The 20,976-nt window shown below is 44.7% G+C and overlaps 1 protein-coding gene across 6 annotated transcripts in view; it reads left to right on the top strand.

Moving 5' to 3' along the window:
• ZBTB20 (zinc finger and BTB domain containing 20) overlaps positions 1–20,976 on the top strand; it is a 4,633,203-nt gene that overhangs the window by 4,023,679 nt on the left and 588,548 nt on the right. For all 6 annotated transcript variants that reach the window (XM_069202644.1, XM_069202647.1, XM_069202646.1 and 3 more), the window contains one exon: positions 1,228–1,343. The gene's annotated coding sequence lies outside the window, so the exon portion shown is untranslated. The remainder of the gene's footprint in view (positions 1–1,227; positions 1,344–20,976) is intronic.

Genomic DNA, 20,976 nt, shown 5'->3' with positions numbered 1-20,976 from the left:
ATTAGGCAGACAGTGCCACCATGTGGTAGCCTGTCAAATGTCTTGACTTTCAAGTGTCGGTACCTAGCACCAGAAAACACCGGCTCAAATTCAGCGCTACTCCACACATCCGTGCTTGTGCGTTAGTGTACATTGAAATGTGACAGATATATTTTCATAAACTGTCTGGTATATTTATGTTCGCTTCCTATATTACTTATGAACCTAAGTTCATGGAAACAGTTTAGTAAAACTGAGGAAAATATAAAGTGATGGGTAGAATGCATATAGTCTTAGCAACAGGTAATCAGTTGGGGCCACATTCCATTCTATTGCTTTTTCCCATTATGCCACTCTAGACAAAGGCTATATGCAAATCAGCTTTGATCCTGCTCCAGTGGGGAGAATCCATACTAAACTGCCAAGCCATGGTCCCTTTGAACAGGAACCAAGCGGCCCTACACCAGCTTCAGTATAATAAAACCTTATCAGTGAGTTCAGTTAAAGTGCATTTCTAACATGCATAATGTTTTGTTCTTCTATGTCTTATTGTTCATTTGGTTGTTAACAATGTTGAAAACAGTTTCTAATTTGTCTTACGAGCTATCCAGGTCAACTTCCCTATACAATTTTGCTCCAATCTATTTTTCACCCCAGCTTTGTAGTTAGACTCTTGTCACTTACAAGAGTGCTTAGCTTAATGTGGTAGTCCTCATTCATTTGAGAATACACCTGGTATTTATTTTGGTATCATTTGGGGATATGTTCAGTCTATTCTCTAAAAAGATTAATGGCTACCATTAAGCATGACGTCCATATAGATCAACTGTCTGTAAAATGCCCCGCCCTCTAGTTGGGACTTCAGACTTCTCAATTGAGTGTTTATTGCTGTTGTGATAGAGACCTTTCACCTTGCTGCTGGTTATCTTTTTCCTTCTTTGTTTTGAAGCATGACAGTCTTTTCAGGGAACTTTGCATTGGCATGAGATCTTATATGTAATTTGAAGTCCTGGCTTAATTTAATCAATAATACATGTGTTTGTTTTCTTGGCTGCCCATGGTGTTCTTAGAAGTAAAATCTAGAGGCGCAGTTCGAACGCAACAATACTCTTCCTGTCCTGTTTCTTCGTTGTTCAATTTTAGCATTCACACATTGTCACAGGTAATGCCAATGCTTGTACAATTATGACTTTTGTTCTTGTAGCGAAATCATTCACTTGAAAATCTTTTCCATGTTTTTGATTGCAGCTCTGCCCACTACTAATCCGCGGCATAAATATTGACTCCTGGAGCATTAGTTATTGATAGGCGACTGTAAAAGAAAGAATCTGTTCACCACTTCTTCATCACTGTCAAATTTAAAGGTGAGTGCTGCACCTGTTGTCATTGCTTTGGCCTTTTTTTACATTTAGTAGTTGTTCCGCTCTTTCACTATGTTGTTTGACCTTTATGAAGAGGCTTGTAAGATATTCTTAATTTTCATATATGAGCATTGTCATCAGTCTTTTGATGGTTTTTGGTGTTTCTTCTGCTCGTTTTAAATGAGTGTTCACCTTGCGGACAAGGTTCTCTCATTAGTTATTCTGCATACATGTTGAATAGGTAGAATGAAAGAAGACATACTTGTCTTGGTTACCTTCTTCACCAGTCTGGAAAGTGTTTTTCACCGTGTTCTTTCTTGACTGTGGCTTTTTTCCCATTCCATGAGAGTAATCAGATGTTTTAGCATATAAATTTTTCTAAGGAAGTGTCACAGGACTTCACTACGTCATTAACACCAGATATTCACAAAATATTTATGCAAAACCTATTTTCATTGTTAGTGAATTTCATTATGATATCTGGCATGCTTTATCTTTTCTATACATTTCTTCATTTTGTACATGTGATCTATCTTATTTATTTTTTTAATCTCTTTATTGGCATTTTTAAACATTTTGGCATTAAATCGCTTCAGTTGTAATTGAAGCATGTAAAACATCATAGGAAATATTTATTTGTTTGTCTTAGACCCCTACAGCATGTTATTGTCAGAGAAATGTCCAATCAATCTCAAGTCTTAATTCTTAAGTATTGTCAATGTATTTCATCAGACCAGTCTTTTTAATGTTTCTACGAAAACCTCGTAGCCTATGTATGTAACCATCAACAAATTGAACAAAATTAAACCAAACAGAAAAGAAAAGAAGATAAACTAAAATATCATAGAAAGGCAGGCAGGAATTGTTAAGTCCATCTATTCTTCTGTGGGTATCAGCTAAAGGCCGAAGGTCAGAGAGGGTCATGTTGCATTACTTATTCTTATCGGTAAAGCCACCGCATTAAGTTTGTTATTTCCAATCTCAAGGAATAGATATGTTTAAGAGCCCAGGTTGCCCATCGTTGTGCCCCTCTCGTGGTCAGACCGCCAGTACTCATGTTCCCTTTTCCACCTCTGTCTGGTCTTGGTTTATCGCTCATCTTATACAGGTTTTCCCCAGCAGGCTTTTCTCTATAGCTCGAGTCCCTAGTCCGAGCTCTTCCTTATGTCAGATTCAATCACTACAGCAGGGTTCAGCCACACCTCAATTATCTCATCCCAAAGATGTGCTAAAGGGCACCTCCTAATCCCCCTAGCATCCTTTTTCCAAAGTGCCTGCCCTTCCGCTACTGTCCACTTCGTGAGATCTTTTTCCCATGCAATAAAACGTGGGCCTCTGGCCGATTTCCAGGCCATCGTAATACGCCTCCTCGCCAAAGCTAGACTAGATCTTTGAATCAGGAGCCAACTTTGCCTTTCATAGTCCTGAGGAACTTCCCCAACAGACAGACCTCCAAGGTGCAGGGAAGCACGCAAGGAAAGGATAAGTTGGAGTGCTTTGTGTGTAGGGGGTTCATGGCGACCACATTGCCATAATTCTGCAAAAGCGTGGGTTACAGCTTTGTAGGACAGAAACTGTGAGTCCCGTAGACCACGTGTGTCAATGAGATCTCCCAGTGGAATAAGCTCACTTTCTTGAAAGCAATCGCCAACAGTCCTTAGACTTGCAGCCGACCAACTCTGGAGCCCCGCTGCTGTAAAATAAGTAATTAACGTGCCATGTGGGAGAACCACTATATGAAGCCCTGGTGCACACGCCACCAGTCTACGAGCTCTCATCTGACTCCTTTTCCAGGAGTATAGTGCCACCTTCACCGGTATCGTTGGGTGGGGGATCAGCACATCTGCTCTCAACAACCTCGGTAACAACCTGTCCTGATAAGGGGCCAAACCCAGTTGCTCCAGTGCTCCCTGTTGAGTCCCTCCCATCCATCTGTCAATCCATTGTAGTTGAGCGGCTAAGTAATACAACTCATAGTCTGGCACTCCCAGTCCCCCTTCCGTTGGGGAACGTTTCAGGTTTGCGAGGGATACTCTTTGTCTATTTCCATCCAATATAAGGTTTCTGACTAATGCATCAACCCAACGAAACCATCCCACCAGAACAGTAATTGGTATATTCACAAACAGATGAAGTAGGTGGGGCAATACCACCATCTTTGTTATCGCTATACGAGCCATTAGAGTCAGTTTCGGGGATCTCCAAAAGATGACATTGCTTTTTATGGAATGTTGGACTTTTTTGCTTATGCAGGGTCATCCTCAATCTTTTTGCCTCCTGCCTCCTATTTTTTCTGACCTGTTGCTGTTGGCTTTTGAACTCTGAGCACTTTACCACTGCTAACCAGTGCTAAAGTGCATATGCTCTCCCTGTAAATTGTATTGTTGATTGGTTTATCCATGATTGGCATATTTGGTTTACTAGTAAGTCCCTAGTAAAGTGCTCCAGGGCCTGTAAATCAAATGCTACTAGTGGGCCTGCAGCACTGGTTGTGCCACCCACAAAGTAGCTCTGTAATCATGTCTCAGACCGGCTACTGCAGCGTCTGTGTGTGCAGTTTTAACTGTAAATTCGACTTGGCAAGTGTACCCACTTGCCAGGCCTAAACCTTCCCTTTTCTTACATGTAAGACACCCCTAAGGTAGGCCCTAGGTAGCCCCAAGGGCAGTGTGCAGTGTATGGTTAAGGTAGGACATATAGTAATGTGTTTTATATGTCCTGACAGTGACTGTTGCAAGGCCTGTCCCTCTCATAGGTTAACATGGGGGCTACCTTTAAATCCGATTAAAGTGTAGATTCCCTTTGGGAGCGAATGGACATGTGGAGTTTGGGGTCTCTGAGCTCACAATTTAAAAATACATCTTTTAGTAAAGTTGATTTTAAGATTGTGCGTTTGAAAATGCCACTTTTAGAAAGTGAGCATTTTCTTGCTTATACCATTTCTGTGACTCTGTCTGTTTGTGGATTCCCTGTCTGGGTCAGTTTGATAGTTGGGCTGGTTGCACCTCACACTAGACAGTGACACAAAGGGAGCTGGGGTGTAGTCTGCATTTCCTGATGAACCATCTGTGCTAGGAGGGAGGGGAGGAGTGGTCACTTACACCTGAAAGGGCTGTGCCTGTCCTCACACAATGCAGTCTCCGACCCCCTGGTGAGTGTCTGGGGCCTGGCCTGGGCAAGGCAGGATTTCACATTCACAAGAGACTTTACTTTGAAGTAGGCCTACTTCAAAGGAGAAATTGGGTATAAGAAGGGCACCCAAAACCACAGACTTTAGAAATACTTCTGGAACCAAGAGGAACCTCTGCCTGGAGAAGAGCTGAATAGCTGAGGAAGAAGTGCTGCCCTGCCTGTGACTGTGCTTTGTGGAGCTTTCCTGCAGTGCTGCTTCTGCCAGAGTAAGAGGGCAAAGACTGGACTTTGTGTGCCTTCCATCTTGTGAAGAAATCTCCAAGGGCTTGATTTAGAGCTTGCCTCCTGTTGTTTGAAGTCTCAGGGACAGCAAAGACTTCTCTCTGCCAGCACCTGGAGTCTCTGGAGAGACTCCTGCTCTGACAAGTGGTGCCCTATCCAGTCCCTGGGCCCTTGAAAGGAAAGCTGGTAGAAATCCAAGGAAATCGACTTCGGACAACTTCGGACCGACGCCGCTGCTGAATCCGGTGACACCGCCTGCACCCGACGCCGTGACCTTCGCTGGAACGCGACGCTCTTCGCATGCCCGACGCTGCTGCAGCCTCGCTGAAGTCCGCGACTCCGTGGAAGTCGCCGCACCACGTCGTGACCGACGCCGCTCGAAGTGCACGGATTCAACGTTTCGCACAGACTCCGCGATCCCCGACTTCGCGCATCGGCTTGTTTTCACTCTTCACCAAAGGTACTGTGCTTGGGGGTCTACGCGACTCCGTGTCCAGCGCCGCTGGTGTCGGCTTGTTGGGAACGACTCCGTCACGACGCCGTGTTAACACCTCATCGAAGCATTTTTGTTTCTAAGCGCTATTTTTGAGTTTAATCTTTAAAAATTCATAACTTGACTTGTGTATGTTGGATTTTTGTCGTTTTGGTCTTGTTTTGTTTAGATAAATATTTCCCATTTTTCTAAACTGGTGTTGTGTCATTTTGTAGTGTTTTCATTAAGTTACTGTGTGTGTTGGTACAAATACTTTACACCTAGCACTCTGAAGTTAAGCCTACTGCTCTGCCAAGCTACCAAGGGAGTAAGAAGGGGTTAGCTGAGGGTGATTCTCTTTTACCCTGACTAGAGTGAGGGTCCTTGCTTGAACAGGGGGTAACCTGACTGTCACGAAAAGACCCCATTTCTAACATGGAACAATATGCTCCACACAGATTACCCTCATATACATCTTCCTTGGTGTGGTAAATCTGGATACGAAGGTATTCGAAAGGAAGAGGTCTCACACCTGATTCTCAGAGGGAGGGGCTGAGTGTGGGGTGAGTATCCTTCCTACAGGGGAAAAGTCAGGTCTTTGGGCGGTTCAGCTGCAAACTTGATAGCCTCCCAAACTCCTTCAGTCTTTCAATAGCGTCTATTAACCCCCTTTCATTGTTTTCTAGGTATAGTAGCAGATCATTCGCATATAGTGAAATAATTTGATGGGGGCCACCTACCAGAAGACCAGATTGCGTCCCTTCTGTTCAAAACCAGGCTACAAATGGTTCTATGGCAAGCGCAAATAATAAAGGGGACAGAAAGCAGCCCTGCCTAGTCCCTCTAAAGATGGCATACTCAGAAGACACGATAACCCCCTTTCTTACTCTAACAGTGGGTTCTGTATATAAAAGCGTCACCCACTTTATCCACTTCCCAGGCCCATGAGCTGCATCACCTTGATCAGGAAATCCCAGCGGATAGAATCAAACGCTTTTTTTAAGGTCTACTGACACAAGCGTGTCCCCTGATTGTGCATCTGGGTGACATAATATATGGAAACGTCTGCGTAGGTTAAGGGAGGTGCTCCTGCCTGGGATAAATCCATTTTGATCATCGTGGACTAGAGTCGTCATATAAGGAAGGATTCTATTTGTTCGGACCTTACTATGGATTTAAAAGTCCGTATTCAACATAGAAAGAGGGTAGAACGCTGAAGTCGGTCCCCACGGATTAGTCGTCTTGGGCAATGGGACCACTAGTCTACTCCTAGTCAATGCAGGCAATTTGCCCCCCTCCCAAGACTGAGCATATAGGGTTATCAGTTTTGGGACCAGTGTATCCATATACATCAAATAAAATTCATCCGGAAGGGTGTCCGGTCCCGGCGTTTTACCCTTGACCATTTCCTCGATAACTTTACGTAGCTCTACTGCAGTAATAGCTCCCCTATAGTGTCTCAACCACCCCTTTTGGAAGTGTAGGTATAGGGAGTCTGTCCAGAAGTGCCTCCTGTTCAGTGTCTTGTATTAACTCTGGTTGCTCATACAGCGTCTCATCATATGTTCAAAATTAGTCTCTGGGGAGTGGATATGTTCTCCAGCCCCTTTTCTTAAATGTGTGATGGGGTTGCCTCTTAATTCTGGGTGGATCATCCAAGCCAGTAGGCGACCAGATTTAATCCCCTCTTCATGAGTTCGGTCTTTATGGTCAGTGTTTTGTAACCTATCTAGCGCTGCACTATGTTGTTTGTGTGCTTCCCGTAGTTGCTTCTCTGTGTGGGGGTCCGACCTCTGAGTCGTCTCTAATTCATGTACATTAGCTTCAAGGGTCTGCAATTTCTCCTGTAGTGCCCCCTCAGTTTGTCCCATACAATGTCCTCTTACCACAACCTTAAACGCCTCCCATTCCACCAATGTGGAAAAGGCAGACCCTTGATTTACTGTGAAATAATCTGCTATGGCCATACCCAATGAGTCCCTGTAACTATTGACTTCAAGTGTTGCTGGCTATAGCCTCCATAATGGAACTGCCGATCTGAGTACGTGCGGTATAAAGCCTAGAACAAGAGAGCTGTGGTCTGAAAGATTATGCCCTCGGTACTCCGTAGTCCGCACTGCATGACATAGTCCTGCTGAGCAGAACAGTCTATCCATCCTCGTGTGTAAATCGTGTATATAGGATTAGTAGGAGTAGTCACCTTTGTTTCTGTGTTGGAGCCGCCACAAATCCCAGAGGGCCAATTGCCTTAGCCACTCCTTGAACCCTACTGCCATCCTCCAGGCCGGAGCCCCAGCAAGGGTGGAGTAGAGCGGTCTAGTTGGATATCGTCTACACAGTTAAAATCTCCACAAATCAGCAGGTCTCCCATCAGTATCTAGCCCACCTGTGCCGACATCTTATGCAAAAAAACAAGTTGGTGCTGGTTTGGGGCATAGTCGCCACCCAGGGTGACCTCCCTTCCTGATAGTCGGCCTGTTGCTGGTACATATCTCCAATCCTTGTCAATGAGTTTGAGCAGGGGTTTAAAATGGACTCCCAGTTTGATCCAAAGCACCACCCCTCTAGCGTAGGCGCAATAAGAGGTAGCATCAAGGTGGCCTCACCACCTCCACTGTAACCAAGCTATTTCTACCCCTTTCAAAAGTGTCTCCAGCAACATTGCTAAATGAACACCTCTGCGCTTTAAGTACTGGTAAACTTTATAACGTTTGGCTGCCGATTCCCAGACCACGGACATTCCAAGTCATGCATGTAATATGCTGTGTCGTAGTAGCCATGTAATTACTGGCAGATCAAGTTGTCTTGTAAACACATCCAGTCCCCCCTCCTTCCCCAGACTTCCTTCACTCCCAATAATAATATATATCCTGCCTCAATCAAAACCCCTTAATGAACTCCCTGACCCCAGGGCCGAACAGCAACGGCCACCCGCCCAAACAAGTCAACTTCTGCGAACGAAACCATGTCTTCTGAGTTGTTTCTATATACTCTTCCAGGGAGCATGGGGGAGGAGGGGAAGCTATTAGCAGTCTAAAGCCAGCAATGTCCCTCCCTCCCACCAATTACAATAGTAGTCTGCTTCCGATGTGCCCATATCCATAAAGAATGACCATGTTTCCACCATTATGTGTTGTGTTATTAGGCCCTTCAGTCTATATCATCCTTTTGCTTCTTGAGGGAGCTTACGCCCATTAGCTTCAAGCCAGTAAGTGTTGAACAACTCTGAACAATCTTGTTAATAGGTTCTGTAACTATGCAGTGAGCTATATAAGTTCGTCCACAGATTAAGGGGTTACCACTGGCAGTCTCTCAGTCTCAGGTTCAGACCTATTGGCCTCCAAGTCTGTTACTGATCCACCGGCATAAGTCTCTGAGTGGGATTCCATGCATTGCTGTCTTCGATGTCTGCCACCACCTTGATAGTTGCTTCTTTCTCATTGTGGTTTTGCGATCGGGTGGGTTTCAATCGCCCTTCCTATCTTCAAACTCGCCGGCGTTTTCCAGTAGGTCCCTGGATTACATCTCGCTGTATATGCTTTTTCCGAGTCCAGGGGGTCCCAGCCTTGTGCGCCTCTAGCCAGTCCCACGCCTCACTGGGGTCTTCACAAAAATGCATTTTGCTGTCTATTATGATTTTCAGTTTAAACGGAAACATAAGTGAGTACTGTATCCCCATCTCCCTCAGTGCTCTCTTCACTTCTGGATAAGATGCTCTTTTTTCCTGGACTGCTGCAGTGTAATCAGGGAACATATTCACTTTTCCATTCTATAGGGGCCATCTCTGCGGGCTCAATTCAGTAAAACATCTCTATCGCGATAACATAGCAATTTGGCCACCACTGTGCATGGCTGTCTACCTGGGGCCGGTTAACAGGCTGGCACTCTATGCGCCCGTTCGAATGTGAAGAAAGGTGTGAGCCAGTTAGGGGCCACTGCAGTTTTGAGCCAACTCTCAAGTATGCCACCATGTTGCTGCCTTCCATTCCTTCCGGAAGTCCCACCAGTCGGATGTTGTTGCGTCTATTACAACCTTCTGCATGGTATTCCAGTCTGCACACTTGGTCGGTCGGCTCTGTGACTTGGTTTGTAAGTGCCTCGTGACCTGGGCGAATGTCTACCATATTGCGTTCTGCCTCCTGCACCTTGTCCGCCAGCTTCTGGTGTTTAGCCCGCAGTAACCCCAGGCCCACTGAGCCTGCCCTAATATCTTGTTGCAGAGCTAAGATTTTATCAAATTGAGAGCGCATGGTGTCAGAGATGGCCTCCTGTTCTGCCGACTGTTCAGATAGTGTCTCAGGCATGGTCACATCATCCTGAGCCACCTGAGAGGATTTCAGTTGTGGTTTCCCCATTGTTCACCAGTTCAGGTCAGCCACTCCCTGTCCAAGTCAGTTAATCAAGAACAAGGCCCGGGACCCTGGCAGTGCCGCAATCAATGGAGGAGTCGGCCACCTCATTCAACGAGCTTTGCCCGGTCAAATCCAACGTATTTAGAGGGAGTGGAGTGCTCAGAGGGCAGCATTCACTCTTCCCGTCCGACTAATGGTGTAGCATACCCCAGGCCCCGGCCCAGGCACAGTGTCATATAGTATCATTCATCTTTCCGTCCCCCAGGCAAGGCCTTTCTGTTTTTCTGTGCTTCTCACCTCAGAGGGCCGCCTTTCCAACAGCCCGCCCTGGGGGAAACTCGTCTCCTTCACTGTGGCCCAACGGGATCGGGAGGCACAGGAAAGGGTCTTGAGTCCACCCAGCCAGGCCCCGTACCTCACCCCCTCCTTGCAGGTTCTTGCAGCAGGTAATGCCACCCTACACGGTCCGGCCACCTCCAATTACGCCCGTTAGTCTCTCTCACCCCCGGGTCATCAGATGTCTCCCAGGTCCGGACCAGCCGTTCTGTACTCCCAGCACGTGTGATGCGAGCTGGCCACCTGGGGTTTCTACGCGACCGGACCGCTCCTCCACCTCTCACCTTTCCTGGTCGGCACTGCTCATTCTCACGGGATACTGTCGACGGCACAGGATGAACATGCTCTAACCTCGTTGACAATGCCATCAAGAGGCCATTATCAATGAAGAGTTCGTCCACGAGACCATCATCGATGAAGAAGACCTCATCATAAACAAATTCTGTTGACGACCGCACCGTTGATGGTAGCTGGCTCGTTGTCGACGACTCTGCAGGCGGGCCCGTCAACGACTATTCCACATACAGAAAGTACAACAACACCAAAGTACTCGTCAGAAAAATCGTCGATGATACCGCATCTTTCCACCTTTCTACATAATGAAAGATTATTACCACCGTTACCTCTCATACCATTAAAAAGCAGATCATCAGATAAGACAATTCTGCCTATTCATACATCTCCTAGTAAAGTCCTGCCTTACCCGCCTATTCACCTCCTGGATGAGGATGGCGACTCGGATAATGACAGACCTTTTGGCACAGCTAGTAGCCCATCACAACCGAGGGTGAAATGCCAAGACTTTGATGATAACGACAATGAGCAGTGCCAGGATTATTACGGTTCAGCCAACCAAATGCAACAAGGGCATATGGAATTTCCACAAGAACAATCTCTTCCGATGCCAGTATCACTTATAACAAATCTCCAGAGTATGCTTTGAGACTACTACCAGAGGTTCCCATCCTCGCTCCCTCAGACCTCTATAACACAAGTTCCACCGCTGCCACAACTCTTTCAAACACCATTTCTGTTGCCAAGGTCCACTCCATTGGTTTCCACACAAACTACCTTGGCGCAGGACGCCGCTTCTAACTTCACGCAGCCCATATCAAGAAAATTTGCCCTCGTCAGATGATGACACAGAAGACGGCAAAATAAGAGAAAGAACATTGATCAGGACAAGTGGGACGACTACCTTGTTCCTCCTCCCTCTCCACCACAGGCAACACCAGTGGATTCTCCACCAGTGGATACTGGGGGCTTCCATAATTTGATGGACCGTGCAGCTAAAAGATTTGAGCTGCCACTCTTAACAAAGGAAACAGACTGTTTTCTTCGTGACTTTAAAGAACAAGCAAGGAAATCTGTAAGGGCCATACCTATAGTTGATTTTATCTAGCAGGAGGGTTTAAAGACCATAAAGAACTCCGCCACGGTGCCTCCATTCATTCCATGCAAGGAGAAAACATTTAAAGTCTCAGATAGTTCACCATCTTGCCTCTTAGATCAGCCAAAACCGGATTCGATAGTGTTGCAAGCTGCGCAGTGCTGCTCAAAAAACCCTTCTATGCCGATTACATCGCCTCCGGACAAGGATGGTCGTAGACTGGATAGCATCGGAAAACAATTTTCCACAATGGCAGCCACTACAGTTAAGGTGGCAAATTCACTGGTCATTCTAGCCCGCTATGATTGCCGAATGTGGTCGGATAGAGCAACATACATTGACCCGCTACCCGAGGATGCTAAAGCGGAAGCACGTAAGATCTTGCAGGAGGGGGAGTGGGTCTCAGCAGAGATGATTGACTGCGTCATAGACATCACTACAAATTTCAGACAATTGGCAGAATCTGCAGTGTTGAGAAGGCAGGGATGGTTAAAATCCACATCCTTTTGCCCGGAGATCCAGGCAAGAATCCTAGATATGCCATTCGATGGGGAGTCTTTGTTTGGCAAACATATAGATGAAGCCTTACAATCAATAAAAGCAGATACTGACACAGCCAGATCCTTAGGTACTCTGCAATTCTGTAAACAGCCCCTTCAGAGAGCTAGAGGAAGGAGAAACTATTAATTTCAAGCTGGCTACCAACAATACAAGCAGTACCAGTCACCGCAGAACCGCCAACAATATGGACAACAGCAGCAGTACAGCCAACCTCCAACTGCAGCGTATAAACAACCTCCCAGAGGAAACCTTACCTGCAATAGGACTATAGAAAATTATGAACTCCAATAAATGCCAAGTGTCTCCCCACAGTTTCGGATCAGAGGACGCGTTATACATCATCTTCAACTATGGTTCAGTATAACTTCCGACAGGTGGGTTTTGGACGTAATCTTGAGAGGACACTCAGTAAAATGTCTTCAGAAAGCCCCAGACACCCCACCTTCAGGCCCACCACCGCCTCGATTAAAACAACTTTTAAAGGAATTATCCAGCATGATAAAGAAAGGGGCAATAGAAACTATTCCAAAACATCAGCAGAATAGGATTCTATTGGTGCTTCTTTCTTGTCAGAAATCCCTCGAGAGAATGGTGTCCAGTAGTCGACCTTCTGAAGTTAAACAGTTTTCTAAAGCAAACTTTTCATATGGTGACTCTACAGGACATATTACAAGTCCTGAACCACAGATTTTACATAGCTTCTTTAGATCTACAGGACCCATATTCCCATGTGCCAATATACCTGGCTCATCGCAGATTCCTACGTTTCCAGATAGCAGGAATACACTTTCAGTTCAGAGTATTGCCTTTCGGGCTAAAATCTGCCCCCTAGAATTTTCACAAAGATGTTGGCCCAAGTATTCCAGTACTTGGACGATTGGCTGATAAAAGCCCCTACTTCAAAACAGACAGCAGAAGCAACAGCTACCTGCCTTGCATTATTCAACACTCTGGGCCTCACAACAAATTATCAAAAGTTGCAGCGGAAACCAACTACAAGATTGACTTTTATAGGTGCCATTCTAGACATAGTACAGGACAAAGCCTTTTCCTTCGAAAATAGACAGGCAAAAATTCTCCAACTTGCAAACAAACTTTCCAAAAGAAAGTCAGTGTCTGTCCGAAAATTCAAATCGTTTATGGGAATGATTTCCTCATGCATTCCCTTGGTCCCAAATTGGCGCTTACGCATGAGGCCCCTCCAACAACAACTCGATGAGCAATGGATCCAAACACAGGGCTTGTTCGACAACACTACTGTCACTACCCCAACAATGAATTCTGAGATATTATGGTGGGCACAACCCCCCACCTAACGGATGGTCTCAGATTCTTACAGTTGGTACCAAATTTCATAATAACAACGGATGCGTCGTTAGAAGGTTGGGGAGCCCATCTCCACAATCTCAGGATCAGTGGAAATGGTCCAATGAAGAGGGAAAACTCCATATCATCCAACTGGAACTCGGGGCTATTTCCTTAGCTTTGAAGGCCTTTCTTCCAAACATCAGAGGCTCGTTGGTCCTCATTTGAACAGACAATACAACCAGTATGTTCTGTCTAAACAAACAGGGAGGAACACGTTTCCAGACGCTATCTACACAAGCTCAACACATCTGGAACTGGGCGCTTCAACATCGCATACTCTTAAGGGGAGCATGTGCCAGGAGTACACAATCTCCTTGCCGATTCATAAAGCAGAATCACCATTCCATACCATGAATGAAAATTAAATCAACGCAGGACAAAGGAACTGTTCCAGTGATGGGGAGAACTGAATCCCGACCTGTTTGCAACAAAGGAGAACAAGAAATGCCTGTACTTTGCAAGCTGGCATCCCCAAGAGGGATCATGGGGGAATGCATTTTCGATGCAATGGTCAGGAGTATATGCCTACGCCTTTTCGCTGATTCCATTGATCCCAAGAGTAATAAACAAAATGAAAAAATAACCTTGCAGACTCCTTCTGATAGCTCCCAGGTGGCCCAGGCAGTACTGATTCACCGAACTCCTTCTCCTCTCAAAGCAACCTCACTGGCACCTCAGGGTGACGGCGGACCGGTTGAGAATGAATGGGCCAGATACTGCATCTGGACCCGGCATCGCTTTACTTATCAGCCTGGATGCTGAATGCAATAAGTTTGCATTGCTAGTCATTCCACCAGACTGCAGAGAACTGCTGGCACAGACAAGAGCTGAGGCAACAAACAACACTTATCCGCTCAAGTGAAAACACTTCTGCCTTTGGTGCAAGTCCTCAAACATCCACCCACTCGAAGCACCTCCAGAACAGATTCTTCCGTACTTTCTCCATCTGAAAAGATCTAAACCTTCGCATTCTTACATAAAAGTACACCTGGCTGCAATTGCGCACTTTAGACGCACCAATAAGGCACCATCTTTGAGCTGTTCTCGAATAATCAAACAGTTCATCAAGGGTCTCTTCAGGGCCTTTTCACCAGTTAAGAAACCCCCACCAGTGTGGTATCTGAACTTAGTTCTGGGGCAGCTTGTAAAACCACCATTGGAACCGATACACAGATCGGAACTAAAGTTTCTGACTTGGAAAATGGCAATACTCTTAGCTCTTACTTCCACGATGAGGGTGAGCAATATACAGGCTTTCACCATATAGCATTCTTTCCTTCAGTTCACTGATGACAGTGTTATCCACAGGACGAACCATGAATGTATTCCGAAAGGGCCATCGGATTTCCATTTGAAAGAGCCAGTTGTTCTCAGAACGTTTTTTCCAAATCCAGACACCAGCAGAAAAGTCCCTCTACTCACTAGATGTAAAAAAAGTTCTCTTTACACAGAACTCATCATATTAGAAGGTCAGACCAGTTGTTCCTGGCATACGGAGGTATCAGGAAAGGTCTCTCAGTAACTAAGCAGACTATAGCAAGATGGATTGCAGCCACTATTCAGTACTGTCTTGCACAGGCCGGTAAAAAGTTATAAGGTTCAGTAACAGCCCATTCGACGAGAGCACTGGCCACTTCTACAGCCCTCTTTGCTGGAGTGCCAATTCAGCACATCTGTAGAGCAGCGACTTGGTCCAGTAGGCACACGTTTACAAGACATTATTGCCTAGATGAGACCCTTAAGACGGATACAGCAGTGGGACAGTCAGTGGTGAGACACCTCTTTCATTAAGGTGAGCTTCGTTTCTTCTTCTACCACCATCCGCTAATTCTGTTTCCCAAAAGCTATGGTATATTTATGTTTACTATCTTGCGTGCTTTTCTGATACCAGCATGTGAATCTATGAAAGATCCAACAGAAAATTAGTTACGTACCTGTAACTGTAGTTCTCCAGTATTGGTATCTTTCATAGATTCACATGTGACACACCCTCCTCCCCTTAGAGGCTCCCCTCATTTATGCTACAGGATTGGGGGCACAATAGTGCTCGCAAATCTGAGGGAAACAGCCTTGGTTGGGATTGTTCTAGAGGGTGCTGTCGTCTGATTGGTCACAGAACACGTTTAGTTCTTTTTTTTAAAAAGGAAGTAGATAGGCTATTAAACAGACTGGGCACTGCCATTATGGCCTATGATACTAACATGTATTGCTTTATAAAGTTACCGTGGGGCTCCCACTTCGACAACTGGAAATATTCAAGCATGTGAATCTATAAAAGAGACCAATACTGGAGAACTACAGATACAGGTAAGTAACTAATTTCTTTGTACTTTGTGAAACACAAAGACATATAACATTATTCACACACAAACGAAAAGGGTATAGCTTTGGGTGGCAGCGGTCATCAGCAGTAGTAGGACCACAGCAATCATAGCGATCTCTTCACGTCCAAAAACTGCTCTAAGAAATATGAGGTTGTGCTCCTTATTTATAAATGGCTCCCATGTAAAGTCCTTTTCAGAAAATGGACAAATAAAAAAGGGTGATTTACCTTTGCTAAACGTAGAATATCTGACAAGATTATAGTGGTTTGTACAATTAAGCATTGAACACTTGTACACAGCGTTTCTTGGCCTGGTTTGTTTGGGGTTTTTCTTGTATTGTGTTTTCACTTTATTACTGTTTGAGTACTGCTTAAATACTTTACACATTGCTTCTAAGTTAAGCCTAATTGGTTAGTCACAAGTTTATTCAGTAATTTTTGTGGTTCACCCTGACAAGGACTGTGATATTATATAAGGTAGGTTCTCATCCCCCTCAACTGACTCCAGTTTCTTACATACAGGACGAAGAAAATCGCCCATACGTACATACTTAGCAAAAAAATTAAGCCTCAGCAACTTCGGCGGGTACACTCTGGACTGCAGGAAAGGCCACTTGAAGGGTATTATTAATGAGGTATTCTACCATTGTGAAAAAAGATCACTGAAAGACAAATAAGCCTGACAATCAGAGATCTCAAAAACCAATATGCTGAGACCCTTTCACTCCTGACGAAAAGACTGTTGGAAACAGCCATGTGCTTCTTAACACCTTTTTTACAGAATCTGCAGAAAAAGCCTTGGTCAGGTTGAGGCAGCATCGATGTGGACATGGTGAACAAGCTAACAGGCTTTTAGCAGCTTAGTTATGCCTACGAGATTCTCAACTAACAATCACAGAGATGCTAGGGGTTGATGTATTGGTGCATCCTCTAGCAATTACTAACAGCGTTGCCTTGTTTTATAAATTATTTTATGGCTCAGACAAAACAGACATGCAGGAACAGATAAACTAATTATTTCGATCTCTGTACTTCCCTGTGAGGTAGAGAGCTTCTTGAGGGCGAAATTTCCAAAGAGTAAATTGCTGGAGCAGTCTCTGCACTGTCAACCTGTAAATGTCCAGCAGAGGATGGGTATCCAGGGAAAAGTCACAAGGTTGAGAACCCCCCCCTTGCTCCTCTTATTCCACCAAGCCTGTAAGGTGGCTGAACTCCAGCACTCATTGGGATTCATTTTTAACAAGCCCACAATAAATCTTACCACAGGCGGACACATACCCCATAGAATATTCAAACTATTGCCCAATACGTTTGTGCAGTTAGGACATCAGGATATTGACGAAGATCTTTGCAATGAGATTGCTTAGAGTTGTTGCCATGTTAATTCGTGATTCTCAGTTGAGATTCACACTGGGACACACATCTCTAAATCACTTACGAACACTGGTGCATCTCCCATGTCAGAGTAAAGACTACCTAAAGAAAATAATAGCCTGGTCTCTCAACACCATGCAGAAGTTTGATTGGATGCAATGGAAGTATATTTTTAATATTCTTGCTAGAGCAGAGTTGGGGTGGATTTCATAAGTAAAATGTGTTTATTGTACGATTCACCCTTGGCTGATTGTGAGGGTGCATGTACATAACGATATGTATGAAAAGAGACACTTGCCACAAGTGTCTGTTGTCCCCCTCTTGTTTCTTTTGGCACTGGGGCCTTTAGCTGTGGCTATCTCAGCTAGTACATGGAATTGGCACTCAGGTAGGTACAGCGATGTTGAGCAACCCAGGAATCTTGATTCCAACTGTGATGTCTGTCATTGAGACCTTAGGATCAATTGGGATAAGTACAAAACCCTCCCTACATCCGGGTGAATACTGGGGCTAGCCTTTAAAGCTTTGATATGAAATGGGTAGCGAAAGGCCTCAGCTATGTGGGCATTAATGTTAATATGATTATTATATCATATTAATATGATATAGAAATTGTGGACAGTAATTTACTGTGTGTATTAAGCTGCACTAAGCAGGACTTTTTGAATTGGACTGACCTAGATCACATGCTATGGAGCGGGATACAAACCTTCAAAATGACAAATGCACCTTGCCTAATTTACACCTTTCAACAAGCTATCACTCGGTTTTCCCCAAACAATATTGGCACAAATTGAATATTCGCTCTTATATGTGGAGAGGGTGTAGACTCATTCTGAAAGCGTCTAAACTCTAGGCATATATCACGGCTGGGGGAGTTTGCCTCTCATGCGGATGTATAGTCTCTCATTTATCACAATTGACATGCTGTCTGCAGCACTCTCAGGAGATGCCTGTCTACATGGCTTAGAAGATACAGATTGTTAAAGATAACCCTATACTTAGTTCGACCCTGTGAGCATTGAAGGCTGTCCATTCACTGCTTAGAATATACTCTATGCTGCTTAAGAGAGCACCGGTATGGCATAATACAGTTTCGGACGTAAGTCAGGGTGATTTTTTGGGCCAAATTGGCATGCCCTTGGTCTACATTATCTTGATAAACTTTCTGAAGATGGACGCATTAAAAACATCCCTGAGATACAGACAGAATATGGCTTACCAGCAGAGGACTATTGGAAGTATCAGTAGTTGGAGCATTTTCTCAGGGCTACTTTGAGAAAATCGCTAGCTGTTTGGTCTGTGGCACCTATCATGCATTGTTTGATGATCTGGGGTCGTTTCTGGTCTGTACATAGCTATTATTTCTAACTTATATTTCTGAAAGGTTCAGAACATTGCTAGACTTTACTGGCAGGCGCTTCTTAGAAAAAGCTTTTACCTGAAGACTGGACAATACTATTACACTATCATGACAAAATGGACAGGGAGTCAAATTGGAAATTTCTGTACGTAAAGGTTTTAAATGTTTGGAACAGAACATTCCTTACATTGAAGAAGGTGGGAATGTTTGATCATTCCAGGTGTTGAGATGTGACATGGATAATTGTAATATGTCCTCTGGGAATGTCAGATATTGAAACACTGCTGAAATGCAGTTCGAACAAAACTGCGGTCACTTGGGACCATTGCTTTATAGCCCTCCCCTCATTTGGTCCTCTTGCATGTTTCGGCTGTTGTTGGTCTGTGTGTGCACACCTACAGATGATTAGCCTCCCCTTTAACGGCAGCAAGGCTAAGTATACTCTGACATTGGTGACAAGTAACTATCCCCACTTATGATGAATGGCTAACTGAGCTTCATAGAATTGCACACTGTGAGATGATCACATATAAAGTGGATAAAGTAGAAGTATTTGATTCAGTATGGAGCACTTTTCTTGCATTGTGAAGGAATGTCTGATATGCAGAGTGGGGGGAATCATATGAATAATTCAAGCAGATCACTGTGGGGCAGGACCGTAATTTAGGGCCAGATGTAGCAAGATATGCTTTTGCGATTTTGAAATTGCGAGTCGGTGCGACTCGCAATTTCCGAGTCGCAAAAGCATATGCAGAATGGTGTCTCAGACACCTTCTGCGAATCGCTATGGGGTCGCAAAGACCCACCTCATTAATACTAATGAGGTGGGTCGCATTTTGCGACCCCGTAGCGATTCCCTGCACTCACAGGGATGGTGGCCTGCTGAAGACAGCATACCTCCATGTCTGTGACTGCTTTAAAATAAAGCATTTTTTTATTTATTTTGCAGCCCATTTTCCTTAAAGGAAAATGAGTTGCAAAATAAAAAAAATACCGAAACCATTTGGTTTCGTTTTTTCAGTGTAGGCAGTGGTCCATTGGACCACTGCCTGCTCTGAAAAAACATTCTGGGCAACATTCACAAAGGGGAAGGGGTCCCATGGGGACCCCTTCCCTTTTGCGAATGGTGGTAACGACACTGGTGGTAACTGCGAATTGCTTTGCGACCGCATTCGCGGTCACAAAGCAATTTAGCCTAGCGATGTGAGTCGCAAATAGGAGGGGAACACCCCTTCCTATTTGCGAGTCGCATTCACAATTTGCGAGTTGGTACCGACTCGCAAATTGTGAATGTGCATCGCAAAAGGCATTTTGCATGGCGCAAACTGCAATTTTCACAGTTTGCACCATGCAAAATGCTTTCTACATCTGGCCCCTTGTCCGATTTGTACCATTCACGTGCGCTCCATGGAGTAACAATGAGAGAAGTGGCTTGTGTCGCCACTGGCTTTAACTCTGTGTACCCCATCATATAGACATGCTCAGGCATTTTGTCCCTCACTTTTTTTTTACCATTCTCTGTCTCTAAACTCCTGGTATATTTCTTCTACGCTTTATTGCTTTGTTTCTGTGTTTTTCTAGTGTTCTTGCTGAATACCAAGGGCCAGGGTGGAATTCCTCATAGACCCACGAGGTCTTTGAAGCTAATCTGGAATCCCGGGGTAATGGATAATAGATTTAGGAGACCTGTGAATTGCCGTATGTCCACACACATGCTCGTGTCCGAGTCCATATTCATGCCTTTGTAATTTAGCGGCCCCATATCATCCTTCTTCCTGTACGATTGTTTATTGTTTTATACCGCCAATTGGACAGCCTACTACTTGCATTACTTTGGAATATCTAGGAACTATTGTCTTACATATATATCATAAACCAATGGAAGACGGTGTAGATATTCTTTTATCTTATTACACTATCTGTTCCTCAATGATATTTGATTTATCGTTCATGGTTCTTAAGTATGTACATAAATCTGGGGTATTGAGATGTACCTGTTAAGTTGCACGTTGTTTCTGCGTTACCTAGAGATGTTATTGCTTGTGCCAAGAAAGGCCCGCAGGATTGCGGGAAATCACAATGCTAATCTGATTTTAACCGTTAGTATTGACTCAAAAGGTAAAGTATTACATAAATGAATGTTGCCAGAACAAACAAGCATTTGCAATGCAACGGGTCTCGCATTTCTCCGAGTTAGATCTATTAGCAGTTGTAAACGCCCAACCAGACTTTTCTTGCCTCATAAAATGGAGGGAAAAAAAACGAGCGTGATCACGCTGCTAAACAAGCGGGATCGCACTGCGAAAAAAGATAAAAAGTAGTCCACAAACCGGATGGAAAACAGCGAGCCTCGTATGTTTTCAGTACTTGGTCGCTGTGCTCGAGGAGGGCTAACCACCGGAAAAGGCATGACGTATGTATGCCTTCCACTAATGCAAGCAAGCAGATTTTAAAAAGCAAGCCCACAAACCAATGAAAGACACTGACGTGATATGTACGGAGCTCCGAGCCCTTTTCTAACTACTTCAGCGTCTCGCGAGTGATACACATGCGCAAGCGCATGCTACGCAGGCTCGACCCTAAAAAGGGGGAGAAGCGATGAGTGAGCTGTGGTGAATTATGTTGTCTTTCCTCATTCACGCAGATCTAGGTAGCAACCTGTAATTGGGAAAACTCACTGAGA

The sequence above is a fragment of the Pleurodeles waltl genome, chromosome 8, assembly GCF_031143425.1.
Source record: "Pleurodeles waltl isolate 20211129_DDA chromosome 8, aPleWal1.hap1.20221129, whole genome shotgun sequence".
NCBI lineage: Eukaryota > Metazoa > Chordata > Amphibia > Caudata > Salamandridae > Pleurodeles > Pleurodeles waltl.
Note: the sequence above shows the minus strand (reverse complement) of the source record. Positions and strands in the feature narration are given on the sequence as shown.